This window comes from Cryptomeria japonica, chromosome 7 (genome assembly GCF_030272615.1).
Source record: "Cryptomeria japonica chromosome 7, Sugi_1.0, whole genome shotgun sequence".
In the NCBI taxonomy this organism is placed as follows: Eukaryota; Viridiplantae; Streptophyta; class Pinopsida; order Cupressales; family Cupressaceae; genus Cryptomeria; species Cryptomeria japonica.
This window is the reverse complement of record NC_081411.1, coordinates 417,524,660-417,549,394: the sequence shown is the minus strand read 5'-3', so window position 1 is coordinate 417,549,394 and position 24,735 is coordinate 417,524,660.

Sequence of the window (24,735 nt, the reverse complement as noted above, 5' to 3'; positions counted from 1 at the left end):
TGGATAAAAAGGGAAATTTATTATGAATGACTAACCAATCTTGGGTAGATCAATAACAAGCCATGATGGGAATGGGTAAGCTTATTATGGATGAATTAGTTGTGAGTGTGTGCAAAGTGAAGTGATGAAAGTGAATCCTAAAGGAGGGAGGAGCAATGTCTCTACGCATGGCGCTGGTGACCCAGTTTTCACCACGGTACTTGCCCAGGGCACCACCAAAGTGGTTTTCACCGTTGGACGAAATTATTTCTCTTTACTTTTTTTATTTTTCAATGTTTTTTATGTCACAAGGCGCCTGTTTGCTAGGTTTTCACCAGGTAACGATTTTTTTGTTTTTATAATTTTTTTGTATTTTTTGAATTTTTTGATTTTTTTGTATTTTTGAATTAGGATATTCCGAAGAGCTATGTGTAGAACCTGCAAAGGTGCATGTTGTTGATAGGATCCTCCAAAGGTTCACCTTTTGTAGTTGAGAGCTGATATGCCCCAGATCCATATACTGTTGTAATGATGTAAGGACCAAGCCAATTTGGTTTGAACTTGCCCTTCTTCTCTCTGTCTTGCTGATTCTTGGGGTTTTCTCTGAGAACCAAGTCACCTATCTCAAATGTGCGAGGCTTGACCTTGTGATTGTAGCTGCGACTCATTCGTTGTTGGTAAGCCTTGAGATGATTAAAAGCAGTTTGTCTCCATTCATCTAGCAGTTCTAGTTCTTGTAAGCGAGAGACCATGTAATCTTCATCAGTGATGATGTTTTGCAAAGAGACCCGTAAAGAAGGTAACTCGACCTCAATAGGCAAGATGGCTTCAGCGCCATAGACAAGTGAATATGGTGTAGCTCCTGTAGGTGTACGGACACTTGTGCGGTAGGCCCAGAGTGCAGGATTGAGTTGGATATGCCAATTACAGCCAGCGTCATCGACTGTCTTCTTGAGGATTTTAAGGATTGTTTTATTAAACGCCTCAGCTTGGCCATTACCTTGGGGGTAATATGGTGTGGACAAATGATGGGAAATATGGAAGTGATCACAGAGTTCACGAACATCCTGATTTTTGAAGGGATGCCCGTTATCAGTAATAATGGAATCAGGAATACCATATCGACATATGATATAGTTAAGGATGAAGGTAGCAATCTGTTTTCCAGTGACTTGTGTGAGAGGCATGGCTTCAATCCATTTTGTGAAATACTCTGTGGCTGTGATAATGAATTTATGACCATTTGACGAAGGAGGGTGAATCTTGCCTATGAGATCGAGTCCCCACTGACAAAAGGGCCAACGAGACGCAAGTGGTTGTAGTTCTTGCGCTGGCGCATGTATGAGGTCTCCATGAATTTGACATTGCTTACATTTCTTGACAAACTGATATGAGTCTTTTTCCATATTGGGCTAGTAATATCCAGTCCTGATGAGTTTCTTGGCCAAGGTAGGACCACTAGCATGTGGACCACATATCCCCTCATGCACTTCACGTAACGCAATCTAAACTTCATCGCTTTCTAAACATCTAAGAAGAGTGCCATCTAGACCTCGCCGGTATAGGATATCAGCTAAAATGACATATCGAGAGGATTGGCGAATGAAGGTGCGACGCTGATTATTTGATAGATCAGGAGGTAGGATATTGTCACAAAGGTATGTGAAGATGGAACCATATAATTGGGATTCAGGACCAACAACGCATATCATTTCAGTAGGAGTGATCTCATATGAAGGAACCAACAGTTTGTCCACCAAGAACTCATAGCAGGTCTCATTTTGAGGTAGATCAATCAGTGAAGCAATTGTAGCCATGGCATCTGCAGCACGATTTTGCTCTCTTGGTATCTGCTCAAAATCTATCTTTGTGAAATGTTGTTTCAAATCATCCACCAGTTGCTTGTAAGGCAATAATTTTTCATCTTTTGTTTGGTAATCATTAGTTGCTTGACGGATGACAAGTTGGGAATCCCCAAAAACATGAAGTTCTTGGATCTTCCACTGAACTGCAATTCGTAATCCAGTTGTTAATGCCTCATATTCCGCTATATTGTTAGTGCAAGGAAATGATAAGCGGTATGATTTTGGTATAGAATCGCCTTGAGGAGTTATGAGGAGAATACCAGCTCCTGCCCCATGCTGTGTGTATGAGCCATCAAAGTATAGTTGCCATGGCCTTGCATGTGATATTGTTAAAATGGATTCATCTGGAAATTTTGAATTTAGAGGAACATCATCAATCATGGGGGCATCTGCTAATTGATCCGCGATGGCTTGTCCTTTTATTGCTTTTCTATCCACATACTCGATGTCAAATTCACTAAGGATCATTACCCATTTGGCTAGTTGCCCAGTAAGTGTTGCTTTATTGAGGAGGTATTTCAACGGATCGATCCTTGCAACTAGCTTAGTCTTATGAGTGAGCATATAATGTCATAATTTTTGTGAAGCAAAGACCACAGCGAGACATGCACGCTCGATTGGCGTGTAGTTTAGCTCATATCCCACCAATGTGCGACTGATATAGTATACTGCTTTTTCCTTGCCGTCAGCAATTTGTTGTGCTAGGAGTGCCCCCAGTGCTGTTGGAGTAGCTGATATGTATAGTAGCAAAGGCTGATCTAGAACTGGTGGCATCAGAACTGGCGGATTCAAAAGATAATCTTTGAGCATCTGAAAAGCTTGTTGACAGTTATCATCCCATTTGAACTTGATATTTTTATGTAGCAGGTGCTGGAAAGGATTACACTTATCTGCAAGTTGTGCTATGAATCTTCGTATAGACTGGAGTCTCCCTTGTAAGGATCGAAGTTGACTGATATTTTTGGGTGGCGGCATGTCCAAGATAGCCTTGACTTTTGCTAGATCGGCTTCGATTCCTCTTTTGGACACAATGAATCCTAGGAGCTTCCCGGAGGTTACTCCAAAGACACATTTCTTGGGATTTAATCTTACTTTGTATTTTTCCAACCGATCAAAGACGACTGAAAGTATGTCCAAATGTGTATTTTTGTCTACTGATTTACCCAAGAGATCATCAACATAGTCTTCCACCGTTATGTGCATGAGATCATGAAAGATAGTGGTCATTGCTCTTTGATATGTAGCACCTGCATTTTTTAGCCCAAAGGGCATGACATTCCAATAGAAAGTTCCCCAAGGACAAGTGAATGATGTTTTGTGTTGATCCTTGGGTGCGATCCTTATTTGATTATAACCAGAAAATCCATCCATTAATGATAACATTTCGTGACCTGCTGTGAGATCGATGATCAAGTCAATATTTGGTAATGGGAAGTCATCTTTCGGACAAGCTTTGTTGATGTCTCTGAAATCTGTACATATTTTGATGCTGCGATCTGGTTTATTGATAGGTACTAAATTGGAGATCCATTCAGGATAATCAATTGGGCGTATGAATCCAACATCCAATAACTTCTCCAGCTCTGCTTTGACTAGTAATGCCACTTGTGGGTGCATTTTTCTTAATTTTTGTTTCACTGGCTTTGCCCCCGGTTTGACTATCAAATGATGCATTACCAAATCCGGATCTAGTCCAGGCATATCAGCATATGACCATGAAAAGTTGATTTGTTGTTCCTTGAAGAAACTTATGAACTGTGACCTCTCGGACTCTGTCAATGATTTAACCAGGAATATGTTATGTGGAGCTTCTTCTGTACCAATGTTTGTTTTGATAGTCTCCTCTACCAACATGGATGACTTTTCCTCATACGAGGCTGGGAGAATGTCGAGCCTTCCATCTTCGGGTGCCTCAGAGAGGTTTTCGCCCTTAGATAGATCCTTTCTTTTTACTTTTTTGGGATCAGATAGCGCCACAGTGTGGTTTTCACCATAAGACCCTTGATTTGTTCTTATTTTCACATTTTTGCGACTGGAAGGTCTGACACCCTCACCAAAATATGCCATGTTGTTGAGTTCTATAGTGTATTCTGCTTTGTGGTCCCCAGGGGGAAGATCATCTCGTATGCCAAGATAGTCAATAATAGCTTCATCATTTTGGAAGGTGTCAAATTGTGCTGGTCCTTCACAATCCCAATCAATGAGTTGGTGGTGAACAAGGGGAAGGCCTTTAATGTCTTCGGAGTCAGCGGGGCTAAGAGTGAAGATGTGGTTATATTTAGGTATGTCGAGGTAATCATCGAGGTCATCGATGGCACTCTCCTCATCAGTCTTAATCGCAAGCGAATCCAAATGGTCCTCACAAGTAGCACATTCTGGGACAGGTGTTCTCATCCTATGTGATTTCGACCTAGAACCCTGAGACGAAGACTGTGCGAAATCCCTATGGGTTGTTTCTTGACCAACTCTGAACTTTTTATAAAATTCCTCTTCTTATGTGGGTTCATCTGGCTCTCTAAATGTCTCGGTGAGCTCATAATCACTGGAGGATTTGTCTGAACCCCATTCCCATTCGTTGGAATCTGTGGAATAGCGATCCTCTTGTTGAACTTTGGCAACTTTGATTGGTGATGCCTTTTCTGTCCTTTTAGTGTGGATCTTGGAAGTCAGAAAACCAAGTCCCTTCGAATGTTCCCTTTTTATAGTCAATTCAGGTTGTAAGGGCTCCATAACACCTTCTTTGTGTAACCCAAGAGGGCTTTTTCCATCATACCCGAATTTTTGTAGAATCTTGAAGCCTTTGCCATATTTCTCACAGGGTATATTGACCTGATCTTGTGTGTCATCTTCAATGTCTTTATAGAGCATCTTGTATAAACCTTCCTCTTCCAATTCACCCCATCTTTCAAAGGTAGTAGGATCCCATTTGAATACCATGATGGATATTTGCTTGTTAGGATGTGGCCTTCCATATTCTTTTGGAGAGCTCATGACTTGTCGTAAATACATGGTCTGATTTAAAGTGTATTCTCCCATGCCTTTGTCCTGAAATTTGCCTTTAAGTTCACCTTGTTTTGATGTCGAAGGTTTCAATGACTCAGGGTCAATGTATGCCGAAGAAGGAACAGCTTCACGATTACTGGGAATGATGGTCTCAATATGTGATCTCAAGTTATTGCAATATATGAACGGATTAGGATCACCGTTAACTGTTACCTCGACTCCGTTGTGAGGAAACTTAATGCATTGATGATATGTCGATGGGACCGCCCTCATTTCATGAATCCAAGGATGTCCTAGCAATATATTATAAGTGAGATCCAAATCTAGGACCTGACAAACCACATCCTTTGTGACTAGCCCAATTCTTAGAGGTAAGGTGACTGTGCCCTTGGATGAGCGCTCCTCATCGTCATATGCCTTGATGGTGATTTGATTTGTTGAATTCATAGCTTTATTGAAATATCCCAATTGTTTAATGGTGCTCAATGTACAATTGTTTAGACCAGCTCCTCCATCTATCAGGACTCGCTTTATTCGATGTTTGTGTATGAAGGCTTCAACATGTAGTGGTACATTATGTGGCTGACTTACGGAGGTGTCATCGGCTTCTGTGAATGTAAGGGAATGTGGAATGGAAAGGTAACCCACCATGGCTTGAAACTGGTCCACGTTTAGATCAATAGGAATGGCGGTGTCTCTCAAGATTTTGTCAAGAATAGCTTTATGAGCGGGGGATATACGTAGGAGCTCAAGAATGGAGATAAGCGTGGGTGTCTTCCCTAACTGTTCTACAAGGTCATACTCAGGTTTGGTTGATGAAGAAGTGGTATTTTTAGTGGAGGCACCTGGCAACGTAATTTTACCTCAACGAGTTGTAACATGACATTCAGAGGTATGTTTGGAAGAAGATCCAACACCTCTTAGGACAATCTTGGGTCTCTGAGGAGGATTCTCAGGGTTTTTGTTCTTGATGGTAATAGTAGAGATATGATTTTCCATCGAGATGTGATTGATAGTTGAATCATAATTATAAGGTGCTCTAGTATAGTTAGCTTGATCATCTGTGACTTTGGCTTTTCCCTTGTCATGCTTTGGGAATGGTTCCTTAAACATCTCATGTTCTTGATTGGATGAGTGTCCCTCAATCTCAATGTCACCTCTACCAATGAGATCTTGCACAATGTTCTTCAGTCGATGACAATTACCTATCTTATGACCCTTGCTTTTATGAAATTCACAATACTCATCATCGTTCCACCAATTTGGTTTGACCTTTGGTTCATATGGAGGAAAATCTGGAACTGTAATCACTTTGTTTGCCACAAGCTTTTTGAAGACTAATTCAAGTGGTTCTCCCAATGGGGTGTACTTCCTTCATGGTCTAGAAGTTGTTTGAGTATTTACTTGATTGTTTGTAGAACTCGATCCCGAAAAGATGAATTTGGGTCGCACTGTATTGGCATCAACAATACCATCATTGACTGTGTTCTTGTTTTTATTCCAAAATCTTGGCTTGTCTTTTCCTTTAAAGTCATCTTTGTTTTCCTTGAATATCTTAATGACTCCTTGTTCAATTAGAACCTTTTATGTTGCTAAGCCCTTTTCAATAACATCCTTGAAGGTGGACAAACAAGCTTTCCTTAGATCATAGCCAATGTCCTTGTTAACATTCTGGGTGAACATTTCTACCATTTGTTTTTGTGGAATTTCACAAGAGCATCTGCTAGCTAGATTTCTCCATCTTTGCAAGAATGATGCAAAAGATTCTCCCTCTTTTTGCTTAGTGTTGCACAAAGTAGTGACTGATATGTCTGTCTCTATATTGTAGGAGAAATGTTGAATAAATGCCTCTGCTAAGTCACCCCATGACTTAATTCCAGGTGGAAGTTGGGAGAACCATTCCATAGCTTGATCGCCTAAGCTTTGTGGGAATAATCTCATCAAATATGTCTCTTCTGCCGCTACCTCAATGCAAGCTATGAAAAATTGTCTTATGTGTGCCTTAGGGTCCCCTTTTCCTCTATACTTGTCAAATTTAGGCATCACAAAGTGTACAGGAAATGGAGGCATTGGAATGCTCTTGTCAAATGGATAAGGACATATGTCTCTCATTGTGTATGTTGGCTTTGGTGTATTTATGTCCTCCATTTTCTTTTGTAAATCCCTGATTTGTTGCTCCAAATTGGTCTTAGGTGGAGATCGACTTCTTGAACCATATCCCATGTTTGAGGCACCAATTGGAGGAGGAGCATATTGCATATATGGATGATATTGATCATACACATGTTCATATGCAGGATGTCTATATTGATGCGGCATATATGGAGCACTTGGTATAGATTCATGTTGAGGAACCCCATATCTATTTTGCGCATGTATACCATATTCTACAGGCATGTCATGTTCTACTGTGTATGTCTATATTGATGCGGCATATATGGAGCACTTGGTATAGATTCATGTTGAGGAACCCCATATCTATTTTGTGCATGTATACCATATTCTACAGGCATGTCATGTTCTATTGTGTTGTCCCCAAATTTGACATGGGGTTTCCTTGTGTCCAAATTTTGAGCATGCCTTTGAATGTCCAATTGTTTTGGTTGATCCATAGCTTGAGCATATCTATCTGCATAAGTCCTCCATGATGGTCTGTGAAGGTGAGTATCATATGTTTGACCATGTGTATGTGGGATTGCTGGTTTTTGAAGCAAAGCTGATGGTGATTCTGGTACCATATGTGGTCCTTTATTTCCTCCACTATTAGGTCTCCTTTGATCCATGTTGGAGTGAGTTTATTGCAAAGGTCGGTTTTTCGTTATTTGAGACATGTCAAAATCATGAGGTATCTTGGCTCCACTTTTTGCCATCATGTGTAAGAAGTATTGTCTATCCCTCCTCATTATTTCTTCAACCAATCGATTGAAATGGGGATTCATAATGGATTCTTCTACATCTGCTGAATGTATTGAAAAGTTGTCCACATTGTCATTGTGTGTAGCATTGTTGTTTGTAGTGTCTGCGTTTTCCACATTTAGAATGTTTCTATAAACATCCATGTCAGGCAATGTAGTGTGCTCAGGATTGAAAAATAAATCGTTGTCATACTCATAAGAACTCATGTTTGCGGACTCTTGAGCATCTTTAGTTTCTCTCCTAGATTTTTGAAGACGGGTTTCAACCATGAACTAGGTATTTGACCAAGATGTGAGAGACTTGATGAAAAATGGAAAGAGTATGGAAGACCAAGAGTTGAATGGAATGTAAATGAATCTAAGGTGTACTCGCAATGTCCAAAGTGTAAGACCAAGTATGTATGTAGTAGAGTAGGTGTGACTTCCAAAGAGAGGATAGTTTCTCTTGATGAGGTAAGCTGACCTTGACTCCAAGTAAGACCAAATGAGACCCAAAGGTAAGAAACCTTGATGAGGGACCACTTAGCAAAGTGTTGTTGTATGTAGTGTGTTGACAAAGTATGATGAGGACAAGCAAGTGACCTTTTGACTCAAGTTTAGACAAGTATGAATGTAAGATGAGATGTGAAGCAAAGATGGACTATGTGAGACCCAAAGACAGGTTGAACGCTAGATGAAACCTAAAGAAACAACCTAGGAAGCTCAAGTATTCCGAAACTGATTTCTTTTGTTTGCTGGACTGTGAAATTTTTCAATTCTGGACACAAACGCCTCTGTATACTTCACAGACGTGATTCCCAGACACATACGTTTCTTTGTTCAACAAAGACGTTGCTAGACACACAGACGCTATTATGCCCCTCACAGACGTGTTTAGATGACCCAGACGCAGTTAAAACAGACATAGACGCATTTCTGTAAACTTTGTGCAATTTTTCCAATCTGTGAAGTCATTTTGTTGTGACCAAATCTGACTATTTGACTGTTTTTCGTGACAAGAGGATACAATGTTGATGAGGACTCAATGTTTGCAAGTGTCTAGACTCAAAAATGACTCCAAGAAAAGTGTTTTGTTTGATGTAAAATTGTTTTGCATACACTTGAAGACACAAAAGACACAATGTTTTGTTGTTTGGTCTTGATTGTTTGAATGTTTAACATAAGTCAAGCACAATTCTTATGGTTGGCCAAGACAATAGTTGTTGATCCCACATAGGGTTTTACCCCCGAGGCTACACTATTCAGAACGGATACTTAGATGCTTGACCTCACTGGCTCCACCCTCGGCACTCACTTCTCGGGTCAGCCAAGCATCAGTCCCCATGAAAACTCCCCATGGCGAACTTTGTATCTCTACAAAGAACCGTATGTGTGTGGGCTGCTACCAGAGGTCCGACCTCCTGCCCCAACAACTAGAAGGATTTGGGCTTCTAAAACAAAAAGGTGCTAGTAAGGGCATCCGCTCGTGTGGCCATACATGCAGCACTTTCAGCTTTGTAAATACAAAAGGCTCCCAACCAGTAGGGGTTACGCCCTACAAATGATCAAATAAATTTGATCAAATGGGTTTATGGGGAGACATAGTGTCGGTATGAACTAATCAGCACACGTTATTCATAGTTTTCACCATGAATACATTTGATTATAGTGGTTCAGAAGAGGTGGGTTTTCCTCACTACCACTTGGGTCATTCTCTTCTCACTAGGAGTCCTAATGACCACACGGGAAGACAGGCCCTCTAAAGATTAAACAAAAAGAGCCTATTGCTCAAGACACAAAAGACAATGATTCAATTTTAGTGCACCAATGGAAGTGTTTGCTAATCTATAAAAACAAGGCACACAACAAAAATTCAAAACCCTAGCCAAGGACCTGCAACAAAAGTTGTTAGTAGTTTGGGTTGTTTGACATAATCACCCCTTCCTGCAAACACACAAGTTAGGTATATTTTAAAAACCCAAAAGACTTTGTGAAAGAGGGGCCTTCAACAAAACGTTTTGCTTCCAAGACAGGCTACACCAATTTAGTTAGCTAGATCTGAAAGTGTTAGTCCAAAAATAAAACAGATCTGAAACCCTAAGTGCAAAATTCGAAAATTGAATCAATGAAAATTTGAAAATTTTGAAACGGTATATACATAGATGTTGTTACCCTCAACACAGATGCATCTGGATAACATAGATGCGGCTTTGTGATGCATAGACGTGCCTAAAAATCACAGACGCTCCTTTCCGACACAGACGCGGGTAGAAATAACACAGACGCGTTTCTGAAACATAGACGCTCCTTTCTGAAACCTGCAAAATAAAATTTGTCGAAAACGCAGGCACGATTCTAGATTCCGCAGATGCGCCAGAAAATCAAAGACGTGATCCGAAAGTTCACAGACGCGGAAAAAAAACCTAAAATGCTGTCGAAAATGTCCGATCCGCAACTTCAAAAATGCAAAATCTGCAACAAGAAGGTTAAATGCAAAGGGACAACAGTCCCACCGGGCATGCCAAAATGTATATGGTGAAAATGGATACAATAATAACAAGATTGAAAGGCTAAATGAATTCAACCACAAAACCCTAGCCTAACAACAACAAAGATCCACCATAACATATGAAGATTACCTAAGACAATGCAAATCAAATGAAATCACAAAGATTATACCATCACATGTCCAATAGGGTTTTGATCTCCATTCTTCATATCTCCATTGATCTTGCTTGATATATTTGCTCTCAGATTTTATATGCACAAGAGCTCAACAAAGAACGGAATGTGGTTGCAAGTAGGATCGTAGTGTAGTCAGTTGCATAAAAGATCATTAGCTATTAGGGTTTGATAATGAAGGAGGCATCTCCTTAAATAGAAGACACCATAAGAAATGGAGGGATAAGATTGAGAGGTGTAAAAAGAGAGGTCGGCTAGGATTAGAGGGTAGGTAGAGGAAATAATAAAATAATGAAAGAGGTAGGTAGTGTAGGAATTAAGAGATGAATGACATGTGTCATGTGTAGAAAAAGCTAATGAATTAATTAAATAAATAAAGATTTATTTAATTAATAGAAGAAATGAGATAATTAAATAAATAAAATATTTATTTAATTTAGAAAAAGGATAATTTAAATAAATAAATGTATTTATTTAAATGAGAAATAAGGCTAGAAGAGGATAAATGAATTAATTAAATAAATAAAGATTTATTTAATTAATAGAAAAATTAGGCTTAGGTAATTAAATAAATAGACTGGACAATTTTAGGTGTCTACATTATGTAGTCAGCCTGCGGGCCATACTTAGGAGAGACAGTCCGATTTTGTACCCCGATATTATTATGATATGTGATATGATATGCATCAATATGATGAGATGCAATGTGTTATGACTTATAGTTGTTTTCCATGTATGGATGGCTTATGCACTGTTCATGTACCATGTATGGATATATTTTTATTTTTATTTTATGTATTTTTGATGCATTTATAAAATGAAATGGATAAAATGCTTAATGGAATGCGTGATGTAATGCAAATGTACTAACCAATGAATGCACGATGCAGCATATGTGAATCAAAGATCAGAGCACTAGACCAGACTGACTATCCAAACTGACGGAAGAAGTGTTAGTAAGAAGAAATGAGACAGAAGACAATTAGAGACGAAGAAAAACTTGCTTTCAGTAATGCACTTTGTAGGTGAGAACCTTTATTTTTATGTAGCAAAATGGATGCGTAGCATCATGACATTGAAAGCCAGAGCTGAAATTTTTGCAAAAGACAGACACATCATAGACAAACAACAATCTCAATCAAAAATGAAAAGAACCATGAACCATCCCGGTCACTCTAAATCACTCAGTGATATCATCAAGCAACATAGGAACATGGTCGAAGCCAAAGATAAATCAAAAAAAGATAAGACGCACAAATTCAAGCAAATCAAACAATCATCTTGATCTTCATTGTCAAAAGTTGAAAGTGCTGATAGGACGATCATGCTGTCTAGTTTCAGGACATGTGGTACCCCGTCTAAGATAGGACACAGTCTGGTTTCGAGTATACCACACCCTGTATAAGACCCATGATAATAGGAACAAGGACAAATGATTTTGATGTCGATATTCGATTGATATGACAGTTTAGATCAGTTTGAATGTCTGGTTTTGATTGAAAAAAGTTCATCTGTTAATGCATGATTCCAGTTAAAGCATAATGTGTGATGGCAAGTGTCATTGGAGGAATGCTCAGTGATTTGTCGATGCTCAAAGGGGATTTATTTTTGTTTTTTGTTTTGCTTTTCGAGTTTTGACAATTTTTTTGTGTTCATTTTTTCAGGACTTTATTTGACTTTTAGGGATTTTTTTAGGACATTTTATGATTTTTAGGGATTTGTTCAGGACATTGTATGATTTTTATGATTTTTTCAGGACATTTTATGATTTTTAGGGATTTGTTCAGGACATTTTATGATTTTTATGATTTTTTCAGGACATTGTATGATTTTTATGATTTTTTCAGGACATTTTTAAATTTTTAAAGTTTCGGTGATTGATCATGACAAGGGTAATACACCCAATGCACATCTAAAGGACATATACATAGGTCAAGACTAAAACATATGTATAAGAAACCAGAGTATGCCATACAATGATGTTGACCAATCACAGGCCTGAAATAGAACATTGGGTCAGGACAAAGATAGGTATGATAAATCAGCCGAGAAAAAGCATAGGTAGAAGTCTTGATAGATGACGAAGCAATGATCTCATAACTCATGGCACCTGATTGCCAGGTTTTCACCATGGTACTTGCCCAAAGTGCCTGTTTGCCAGGTTTTCACTAGAGGGCGAATCATTTTTCTTTACTCTTTTTGCTCTTTTTTCTTTGCTTTTCATTTGTTTTTTGTATTTTCTTGATTTTTTCATTTTTTTGTATTTTTTGCTTTTTTCATTTTTTTTGTATTTTTTCAGGATCATACTTGAAGAAGTGCTGATAGAAAACTATGCCCAGTACTTGTGAAGATGCATGTTATTGATAGGATCAGACAGAGGTTCACCTTCTGGAGTAGCAAGCTGATATGCCCCCGAGCCATAGGCTACAGTCACTATGAAAGGCCCAACCCAATTAGGTTCAAACTTGCCCTTGATGATGTCAGTAGATAGTACATTCTTGGGGTTTGCCTTTAAAACCAGGTCTCCCACTTTGAAGTGTCACCCTTTGACTTTCTTATTATAAGAGCGACGGAGATAGTTTTGATATGCTTGCAAATGTGTCGAGGCTGTCTGACGTTTCTCATCTAACATTTCAAGCTGATGCAGCTGAGAGACCCTATGCATCTCAGCATCAATCAGATGCTGCAAGGAAACACGCAAGGAAGGAATCTCCACCTCCAAAGGTAAAATGGCTTCCGCACCATACACCAAGGAATAAGGTGTTGCGCCAGTAGGTGTGCGGATAGAAGTGTGATAGGCCCATAGTGCTGGATTCAACTATACATGCCAATCTCGACCAGCATCATTGACCACCTTTTTTAGGATCTTGATAATGGTTTTATTTGATGCTTCAGCTTGACCATTACCCTGTGGATAGTATGGACTGGAGAAACAGTGTTGGATATGAAACTTTTCACAGAGTTCTTTGACATCTTTATTCTTGAAGGGTCGACCATTATCTGTAACTATGGCAAGGGGAACCCCATATCTGCATATGATATAATTCAGCAGGAATTTTGAAATTTGGACACCAGTGATATAGGTCATGGGGATGGCCTCAATCCATTTTGTAAAATACTTTGTGGCTGTAATGATGAATGTGTGTCCATTTGCAGATGTCGGGTGAATCTTGCCAATAAGATCCAATCCCCACTAAGAAAAGGGCCATGGAGATATGACAGAATGTAGATCTTGGGCTGGTGCATGAATATAATTTCCATGGATCTGGCACTTGTATCACTTCTTAACAAAATCGTGAACATCTTCTTCCAGAGTGGGCCAATAATACCCAGCACGAATCAACTTTTTGGCTAAGCTTAGAGCATTGAAATGGCCCCCACATATACCATCGTGAACCTCATGTAAAGCTGTTTGTGCTTCATCAGAATCCAAACACCTCAGGAGGGTATGGTCAAAGGAACGATGGTAAAGAGTGTCGGCAATGATGACATATTTGGCCGTTTGTCAGATAAAGGCTCGGCATTGATTAGCGGAAAGGTTAGGTGGTAAGGTTTGGGATTTTAAATATTGATATATATCATTGTACCATGGGGAGTTAGGACCAACAAGAACGCACATCACATCTGTTGTCAGAAGGTCAAAAGACAGGACAAGCAATTGTTCAACCAAAAATTCACACTTCTCCATATTATGGGGCATATTCAACATGGAAGCAATTGTAGCTATCGCATCTACCAACTTATTTTGCATTCTTGGAACTTGACTGAAATGGATAGCTGTGAATTTTGTCTTGAAGAACTCTACCATGTGCTTATAGGGAATAAGCTTTTCATCTTTTGTTTCGTAGTCATCATTGACTTGTCGGATGACTAACTGAGAATCTCCATAGACTTGTAAATGCATGATGTTCCAGTGGACCGCTACTCGAAGTCCTGTGACCAGTGCTTCATATTCTGCAATATTATTGGTACAATGGAAAGTTATTCTGTAAGACTTAGGAATAGCATCACCTTGAGGGGTGACAAACAAGATGTCTGCTCCGGACCCGAACTTGGTATGGGACCTGTCAAAATATAACTTCCATTCATTTGAAGATGTAAGAGCAAAGACAGATTCATCTAGAAAATCTGTCAACATGGGATGATCATCACAAATAGGAGCCTCTGCAAGTTGATCAGCTATGACTTGTCCTTTTATTGCCTTTCGCTCCATATACTCAATATCAAATTCACTGAGGATCATCACCCACTTCACCAGGCGACCCATCAAAGCTGCTCTGCTAAAAAAATATTTTAAGGGATCAATTTTTGCAACCAGCAATGTTTGGTAATTTAGCATATAGTGTCAGAGTTTTTGTGTTGCAAATACCACTGCTAAGCATGCCCGTTCAATAGTTGAATAGTTCAGCTCATAGCCTACAAGTGTCTGGCTAATATAATAAACAGCTCGCTCTTTGTCGTTCTCATCCTGTTGAGCCAAGAGAACTCCTAGTGCCATTTCAGTTGCAGAAATATACAATATAAATGGCTTTCCTTCTATAGGAGGCATTAGGATAGGCGGCGACAGCAAATAGTCCTTGAGAGCTTGAAAGGTTGATTGACATTGCTCGGTCCATTTAAAAGCAACTCCTTTATGCAATAAATGCTGGAACGGATGACACTTGTTTGCCAACTGAGCTATAAACTATCGGATTGACTGGAGCTTTCCTTGCAGACTTCTTAATTGTCAAAGATTGGAAGGAGGAGGCATATCCATTATTGCTTTAACCTTGGCCGGGTCGACTTCGATGCCTCGGTGAGAAACAATGTATCCTAATAATTTGCCAGCTGTGAAACCAAAGACACACTTCTTCGGATTAAGTCTGAGCTTGTAGGTCACCATTCGGTCAAAGATTGGGACCAGGATGGCTAAATGACTATCTCTTGTGATAGATTTGCATAGTAAGTCATCAACATAGTCCTCCATCAAAGTATGCATGAAATCATGAAAAATTGTCATCATTGCTCTTTGATATGTTGTGCCTGTATTTTTAAGACCAAAGGGCATCACATTCCAGCAATAAGTACCCCAAGCACAAGTGAATGTTGTCTTATGTTGATCTTCAGGAGCAATGTCAATTTGGTTATAGCCGGAGAAACCATCCATCAATGAGAGCATCTCATATCCAGCAGTCATGTCGACTATGATGTCTATGTTGGGCAATGGAAAATCATCTTTAGGGCATGCTTTATTGAGATCCCTAAAATCTGTATAGATTCTGATGCCCCTAGTTACCTTGCTAACTGGTACTAAATTTGAAATCCAGTCTGCATAATCAATGGGTCTGATAAAGCCCACATCCAGTAATTTTTTTAGTTCCACTTTGACCAAAAGAGCCACCTAAGGATGCATCTTTCTGAGTTTTTGTTTAACGGGCTTAGCATCTGCTTTCAATGGCAAGTGATGAAGGACTAACTCTGGATCAAGGCCAGGCATATCTGCATAGGACCATGCAAAGCTGATCTTCTTCTCGAGAAAGAAATTGACAAAATCTATCTTTTCCTATTTGGATAGAAAGGCAACAAAATGAATGACCTTAGGGTTGTCAGGTGTACCCAAATTGATTTCCTCGGTCATTTCCACAAGCAATGTTGATTTGTCCTAACTTGATTGGGGTATGTCCACTCTTCCACCTTTGGGCACCTCAGAGAGGTTTTCACCCGCAGGTACGTCTTTTATTTTTACTTTTGTATGATCAAAGAGTGCCTTACGGTTTTCACTCAAAGACCTATTCTTTTGATTTTTTTCTTTTTCTTTTTTTTTTCATTTTGATAACTAGAAGAGGGAGTTGACTCCCCAAAATATGCTGTGGAATCCAGGTCAATAGTAAATCCTGCCTTATGATCACCTTATGGTATGCCTTCCCGTAGTCCAAGGAATTCTGCAATCGCTTCGTCATTTTGAAAACAATCCAATGTGAGTGGTTCTTGTTGGTCATGTTGGATAAGCTAGGGATAAATGAGGGGCATGTCATCATCAGTATTAAGGATGGAGAGGGCTGAGATGGTAAAGATGTAAACATCTGTGGTATCACTGTCTGAGCTGCTGGAAGTCGATTCAGAGCTTGGGTCCCAAAATGACTCTATCCAAGCATGAGGACATGTTTTAGGAAGAGAAGTTATTTCATGTTTGTCTTCCATAGGCAAATTATCAGGGTCGAGGAAAATATTGTCAAGGGCATAGGAGCTAGAAGAAAAAGAACTCCACTCCCATTCATTGGAATCAGTTTCGGGTCGGGTATCCTCAGGTGTTATTTCATCATCAGAGTTACGCCCTTTTCCACATGTGGTCACTTTGGTAGATGAGGATCCAATTCGCAATGGTACAAAACCTAACCCTAAAGTGGGAGGTCGTATCTTGGGTATAATAGGTTCTAGCCTTCCCTTCTTGTTTGGGCCTAAGCCACTGCAGCCATCATATCCTTTCTTCTGCAACATAGTAAATCCTTTGCCGTATAGTTCCACTGGCAACTTGACAGGTGGGGTCTTAGTTGGATCCTTATAAAGCTAATCTATGACATCATCATCTAAAGATTCTTTGTCAAGTTCACCCCATCTTGTAAATGTAGTGGGAGGCGAATAACCACTTTAGGTTCTTTTTGCAACAAACTAGGTTTGCCATATGATTTTGGAGATATTGGTAAATTCCCAATGAGGAACGTTTGATCCATTGAATACTCTCCACATCCTTGGTCCTGTATCTTCAATTTTCCTTTGACAGCATCTAACAATTCATTAGGATCCACATAGCTATTTGATTTGGCTTCTCTATTGACTGGGACTTGCTGTTGCGGAGAATCCTTTAGGGCAGCACAAAATTGAAATGGATTAGGATCTCCTGGAATTGTTATCTCAGTTCCATTATAAGGATATTTTAAACATTGATGATAGGTGGATGGAACTGCTTTCATTGCATGGATCCATGGAGGACCAAGAATCATATTGTAAGGGAGATCAAGGTCTAAGACTTGCAAGAAAGTGTTTTCTGTCACTGGACCGACTCTGATAGGCAATGTAATTATCCCTTTAGATGGACGCTCAGCATCATCATATGCTTTGATGGTTATTCTTCTGGAAGCATCAATGTCATTTTCTGTATAACCAAGGCCAATAACCACTCTCAAGGTACAAATATTAAGACCCACTCCGCCATCTATCAAGACTCGTCAGATTTTACAATTATGGACAAATACTTCAAGGTGTAAAGGATCATTATGCGGAAGCTTATCAGGTGAGATATCGTTATCGAAAAATGCAACATTTTGGGAAATAGCTAAATGTTCGATTCGGGCTTGAAACTGGTCAACATCAATGTATGTCGAGACGGTGGACTCAATTAACGCTTTATCTAGGACTGCACGATGCATGGGAGACATTTTCAACAACTCAAGGATGGATATTTGTGCAGGTGTCTTTCCTAGATGATCCAAGAGGTTATACTGACTTGCAAGAGTTGGCTTGGGAGGAGCTACGAGAGCTCCTTTCAGGACTATTTTGGATCAACGAGTGGTGACCATGCAAGAAGGATCTTGTTCCTTTATTCTTAGAGTAGCAACATACTCATCTGACACTCGAAAACAATTAATGACATTGTTATAACCAGTGTTTGTATAATTTGCTATTTGGGTAGAGTTTGAAGAGGATGCTTTACCCTTGTCATGATCAAGCAAAGGAGTTTTGAAAATTGTATGATCAGTGTTAGAGGTCATATTGGGTGGATCTATCTCAATCACTCCTTGTTCTAACAAGTCTTGAATCATATGTTTCAATTGAAAAAATGACGCAGTTTTATGCCCTTTTGATCGATGGTACTCACAATATGCATTATCCTTCCACCAATGCGGCTTTACCGCTTGTTCTGCCTTGATATCTGGTAGCTTGATAAATTTTGCTTGTATAAATTGTTTCATTACTGATTCAATGGGCTCTCCCAATGGTGTAAACTATCGAGGAGGTCCATCTCTTGATCGAAAAGGTTTGTGTTGCTGGCCTTGTTGTTGATTATATTATTGAGCATGTTGTTGGTATTGCGGCTGTTGAGTAACATTGCGCATTGGCGTTTGATTTTGTTCCATAGTTGACATATTAGGAACACTCAATTTCTTGATTGTGAATGGGGGTTGATTTGCATTCACCACTCTTGCATCAACAACACCATCATTAGTGACATTCTTGTTTTTATACCAAAATCTATTTCGATCCCCTGAATTATTTGTGTTGTCACTGTCTCTATTGAGCTTAATAATTCCCTTAGCTACAAGAGCAGTTTCAATGTTCATCCCTTTCTTAATGAGCTTCTCAATAGTACTGGGACTTTTCAATTTGAGCTCATACATCATTTCTGGGACTATATTTTGAATAAACAAATTCACTTGTTGTTCTTCAGGTATATCAAGGGAAGAATGACTATCCAAGCTTCGCCATCGTTGCAAGAAAGTCACTAATGGTTCACCTTGCTTTTGCTTGGTGTTACATAAATCTGACATAGTCACATCACTATCGATGTTGAACGCAAAATGAGATATAAACTTTTGAGCCAGTTCTGACCAAGTTTTTATATTTCCTAGCAGATGCGAATACCAATCCATGGCTTGTCCTGTGAGACTTCGTGCAAATAAGCGCATTAAATATGTTTCTTCATAGCTCACTTCAGTACATGCCGCGAAAAATGCTCGAATGTGATCTTTTGGATTGCCATTCCCTTTATATTTCTCAAAGTTTGGTGCCTCAAAATGCTTAGGGAATGGAGGCATGTATAAACTCTTGTCGAATGGATTAGGACATAAATCTTGATCTATATACAGCTTCTTTGTTCCTTTAGTTTCTAATGCGTCAACTTGTCGTTACAATTTCTCAAGTTGTTGTGCAATTGTATCGGATTTTGAAGGTTCATCATTAACAATCCTGGTAGGTACTCTTTGTTGATACATCGTGTTTCCAATTGGTTGTTGATACTCCAAAATTGCCATCTTTGGTGTCTCCGGCATATAACGTTCTTGGTACACCTCTTGTTGTTGTGGTTGTGCCATGCCTTGATATTGACCATGTTGTTGTGCTTCTTGTAGCCTAGGTTGATATTGCAATTGAGGACATTGTTGATATTGCATAGGTGCCAATTGCGGTTGTGGAGCATGATAACTTGTTTGTCTTGGCACACATTGAGGCACATGTTGTTGATGCTGCCGAATTGGAATTTGCTGACCTTGTGCCAATTGTTGTTGTCGCGGTGTAAATCCCATCATTTGCAGAAAACTTTGTTTAGGTGGTTTTGGTTGTTTCTCCTTAAGATGGGGTATGGCACTTGCATTAACTTGCTATGTTGTTTGTCCAATCCATTGTGATGGTTGCAAGTTTGCATTAACTTGTAATGAAGTAGAAGGTGCTACAATTTGTTGTCGACTGCGATATTGTTGTTGTTGTGCATTGTTTGTTTGCACATTCAATTGTACCATTTGTGTATTACTCAATTGTTGCAACATTTGTTGTTGGTGCAAACCACTATCCATAGCTCTTTGTGTTGCCATTATTGAAGGATATGTCACAATAGTGTTTGGCAAATATATTGAGCTTAATGGGACATAAGAACTTTGTTGCATTATGGAATTATTTTGGACATCGGTGAGATCTGGCATTCCAGTCATGAAACTTTCTTGCATCTTGGATTTTGATCCAACTTTATGCATGTGAGGAACCACTTCTTGTTGAGGAACCATTGTCAATATTTGCATGGTCTTCATTTGATCTTGTATTACAGGCGTTGTATTGAATAATCGATTATTTATTGTCTCAAATGGTGACTTTTGAGGAATAGTCACTATCAACGCCTTTGAAGCACGTTTACTCATCAAAGTAGGTTGAAGTTCCTATTGCATATTTTCTTCATTTGGATGCGAAGAGAAACTTAACAACTCGCTGCCTTGTTGTGTTTGCAAATTAATTTGTTCATTCGAGGAAGCCACATTACTCATCATGTTAAGATACTTTTGCGGAAACATCTTAAAGACCTTGTTCAAGAACTTATCCATCTTTTTTGTTAACTTTGGATCTTGAAGGAACATGTCAACATCATCAGAAGCATCAGAATCTAATGAAGAATCTGGTTGGACATTTGGATTTGTTTCTTGTTGAATGCCTTGGTCTGAACCAAATCCTTGTGAAAGAGTTTGTTCCTCATATAATGTTTGAGTTTGAATGTCATGTTGCATGTTTGGTTGATTCCAATTGAAAGATGCATTTCCTTTTGGTGTTGGTGGAACACTCCCATGTCCTGGTTTCATGGGTACAAACACTGGTTCATATAATTGAGGTGGTCCAAGTTGAACCATTCCATATGGTGGTAATGATGTGTTTGATGCACCTTCAACTTGTACTGTTTGACTAGTTTGAAACTACAAATTTGCTATGTTGTCCATGGGTTGATATATTGGTTCGCCCATCTTCTTAGATTTTGACCTTGTCTCAACAGGCATGTCACTTATGCAAATGCAATATTTTTGAAATTTTTCAAAGATAATATATGATATGCCACTAAATGCAAACTAAATAGATGTAAATGCAATCTATGTTTTTGGTTGTTTTTGAAAATTTTGACAAACTTTTGAATGCAAATCTAAAAAAGACCTTTAGGAAATTGAAATGATGTCTAGACCTCAAAGGACAAAAGGACCAAGTGACAAAAGGACTAGATGACAATGTCGCCCCTATATGCTTGGATACTAAGCTAGGTTTGACGAAATGATATTGATGACAAAAAGACAAAAGGTTTGACAAGGTTTGGACTTCCTAACAATGACTTAAGGTTTATCAAAGATTTGGATTACTCAAGTATGACAAAAGCCTATCTTTGACACTATATGCAAAGGGACAATTATTATGCAAATGACCCTAATATGATATGATAATGACTTAAGCTTAATGAAGAGACTTAGGGTATGCAAATGCAAATGTATGACAATGGTATTACTCTAATGCAAGAGGACATATGGAAATGGATGACCCTTATTGGTATGCAAAGAAGTATGACTTAAATGAAACTTAACCTTGACAATGAACTTGCAAAATGCAAACCTAGGATGAACCTAAATCTAAGTGACATGAATGTTGAGACAAGATTTTGACAAATGTTTGACAGCCATGTTTGAAGGTGTTTTGAACTTTGTTGGACGAAATGTTCTTGTATTAAATCTTTGTTTTCAATCAATTTGCCTTGTTTTGAAATGAGATGCAATTTAACTTTTGACAATCAAAGAAGACAAGATATTTCCACTTAGACTCAAGACAATCATGCTCATTCACACATTTCTTAAGGTAGGCAAGGACATTAGGTACTTGAGAGGTAAACTCATTATGGGATTCAAGGAGAATACATAGATGCTTGACCCCACGGGCTCCCCTCCATGGCACTCACTTCTCAGGGCAGCCAAGCATCAGTCCCCATGGAAATCTCCCCATGGAAAACTTAGTATTTCTTCCAAGTATACGAACTTGTCCTTCTCAAGCAACTAGAAGGGTTTTTGGCCTCTAAAAACAAGGTGTTTAGTAAGGATTTCTGTTAAGTGTTACTCCTTGATGTCACGCAAGCGTGATTGAAACATTAAGCCCACCAAGATACCAAACAAATGTAGTCATGCAAGCACAATTTAGACCTTGAGGCCCTACTTAGATGCTGATATGAGAAAGAGTTCAAGGGTCATCACTTCCCAAGTAACTACAATTCCCACGTAATGCTTCCTTCAAAGCTTTCGCTCATCAGGTATTTGTTTATAGTGAGTTAGAATGCCAAGGTATTCTAGCCGTACTCACTTTGGGTCGTTCCCTTCTCACGATTATCACTTGCTTGCAAAAGAAAATGGTCAGGAAGGCAAGCCCTCTAAAGGTGACACACAATCAAAACAATGAGCATGGTATCGAAGATCTGGATTTCTGATCACCCTAAGAAGGATGAGAGCATAATCTCCTACTCCAATGTCACACTCAACAATCAAAGCAAAAACATGTTCATTCCAACCTATTTAGAAATCATACTAGGTGCCTAAACATTAATTGCAAACACAAAGTTTGGTTGTTTCTCCAAGGCAACCTACAAAACCCAAGTTAGAAGTTTGAGGTGTTTATTCTTTGACTATCGATTCTGCATAAAACATGTTAGTAGTTTCATTTGTTGTCTTTGCCATGCGTATGCCAAGATGCTGCATAGATAATTAGTACCAAAAACTAAAAAACAAAAAGTAGAATGCAAAAATAAAACAAATTTTTAAGCAAAACACTGCCCTTTTACCTCTGTTCTAGACTTTACACAGGTGCAGAACTCATGACACAGGTGCAGGTTGTCTCTGACATAGGCGCAGAATGCCTGACACAAGTGCATAATGTCTGACACAGGCACAGAAGTCCCCAGAATGCCCTGCATTACCCTGTTTCTTGGGTTTTTGACCTGCAAAACATCTCAAAAGCATAATTAGGGGGTTAGTTCACGTCAGGTTCACCAATTAATGTACGTTAGGAAATTAGGAATCATCACAAGCATATATAAAAATACTAATCTAGCTCAATCACGAAAGCTTAAAAGTAATGATCTATCCTAAGACACACTCAATAGAGACATGAAATCAAAAACATTCAATATTAAAGATTATGCAAACCAGATGTAGATTTGAATGCTCCTTCATGCGGCTCCATTGTCCTTCTTTCTTCTCCAAATAGCCTTTGTTTGTGGATCTCACCTTCAAGTGCATACACCTAATATGAAAGCAAGATTGACATTGGCACAAGAATACTTGAAGCTTGATTGACTAAAAAGAAAGTGATTATCTGATTATCTGATTCTGTGATTCGACAAAGTGATTAGATTGAGATTGAAGAAATTCATCCAATTTATAGAGAAATTGGAGAAAAAGATCAAATTAGCATGATTGAATTCGAATGGCAATTGCAAATCAAACATGTCAATTATGACAAATTATGACAAATTATGCACTTGCTATGCAAAATTGATTGATTGATGATTTATGACAATTTATGACAAATTTCTATGTCAAAATTGATTGATTGTCAATTATGACAAATTGAATTGTCATTCCCATGAAATTAGGAGAAAAATAAGAGGGAATTGAAATTAGAAATTAGGAAATTAGAAAAATTGAAATTGATGAAAATTAGGAATTAAGAAATTAGGTAAATTAATTAATAATTTGTCATTTATTAATTAATTCACAAAAGAGGAATAATTAGCCAATTAAATGAACATTTAATTGTGATGAGAAGACTTAGGATAAATAAATAATTTGTTAATCCTAGAGAGAGAAATAACAAACAGGGTTAAATGATTAAGTCACGAAACCCTAGAAGATGAATTAGCAATGCGAGAATGACAATTAGGTCTTGACAAAAGATAATTAATGTCTATCATGATTTTGAATTGATAAATGACCAATGTGATAAATGCTTTGATTGATTGACAAACTAATCGAGATTGACAAAGAGACCAAATTGATAAGCGTCAATTGACAAGGAACAATGACTAATTGATCCAAATTGACATGATTGAAAAGAATGACAACGATCGATGACAAATTGATTGCAAAATAACAAAACTGACAAGATTGAAAATGACCACGATCGATGACAAATCGATCGCAAAATGACAAGATTGAAAAATGACAACGATCGCCAGATGACAAAATTGATAAGAGGACAAAACCCTAATTAGGATTGACGATGTCCAAAATGATGACAAATGAACACGCACATTGATGCGACAGGATAAGATTGACCAAAATCATGACTGAAGATTGTTGTCGACAAGACCAATTATAGAAGCGAGACGATTGACGAATGTAGAAGAATGACTCGATGCTCACAAATGATAAAGATCAAGTGCGAAACATAGGAGAAATGTTAATGTGACGCAAAAACCTAAAATGAGGCAATGCGCAAATGTTAAAGTATGACTCCGCAAGCGTTGACCATTTTTAGGTGTCTACAATTACTTTTATTAATGATTTTGTATTTATATATATATATATATATATATATGTATGTTTATATTTATTATTTTAATCAAGGCATTAGTTTATGTGATCTAATTGGTAAATTAGATTTATTTTGGAAATAGATTAATATTTTAATATAACTCATATGTTATATCTTTGATATGGAATTTTATTATTTGGATTAGTGTATTGGAAATAAAATTGAATGACGTCTTAGGATGATGTATTATAAATGTGGGTATTTTATTTAATTTTAATTGACGAATTTGCAAGTGATTATGA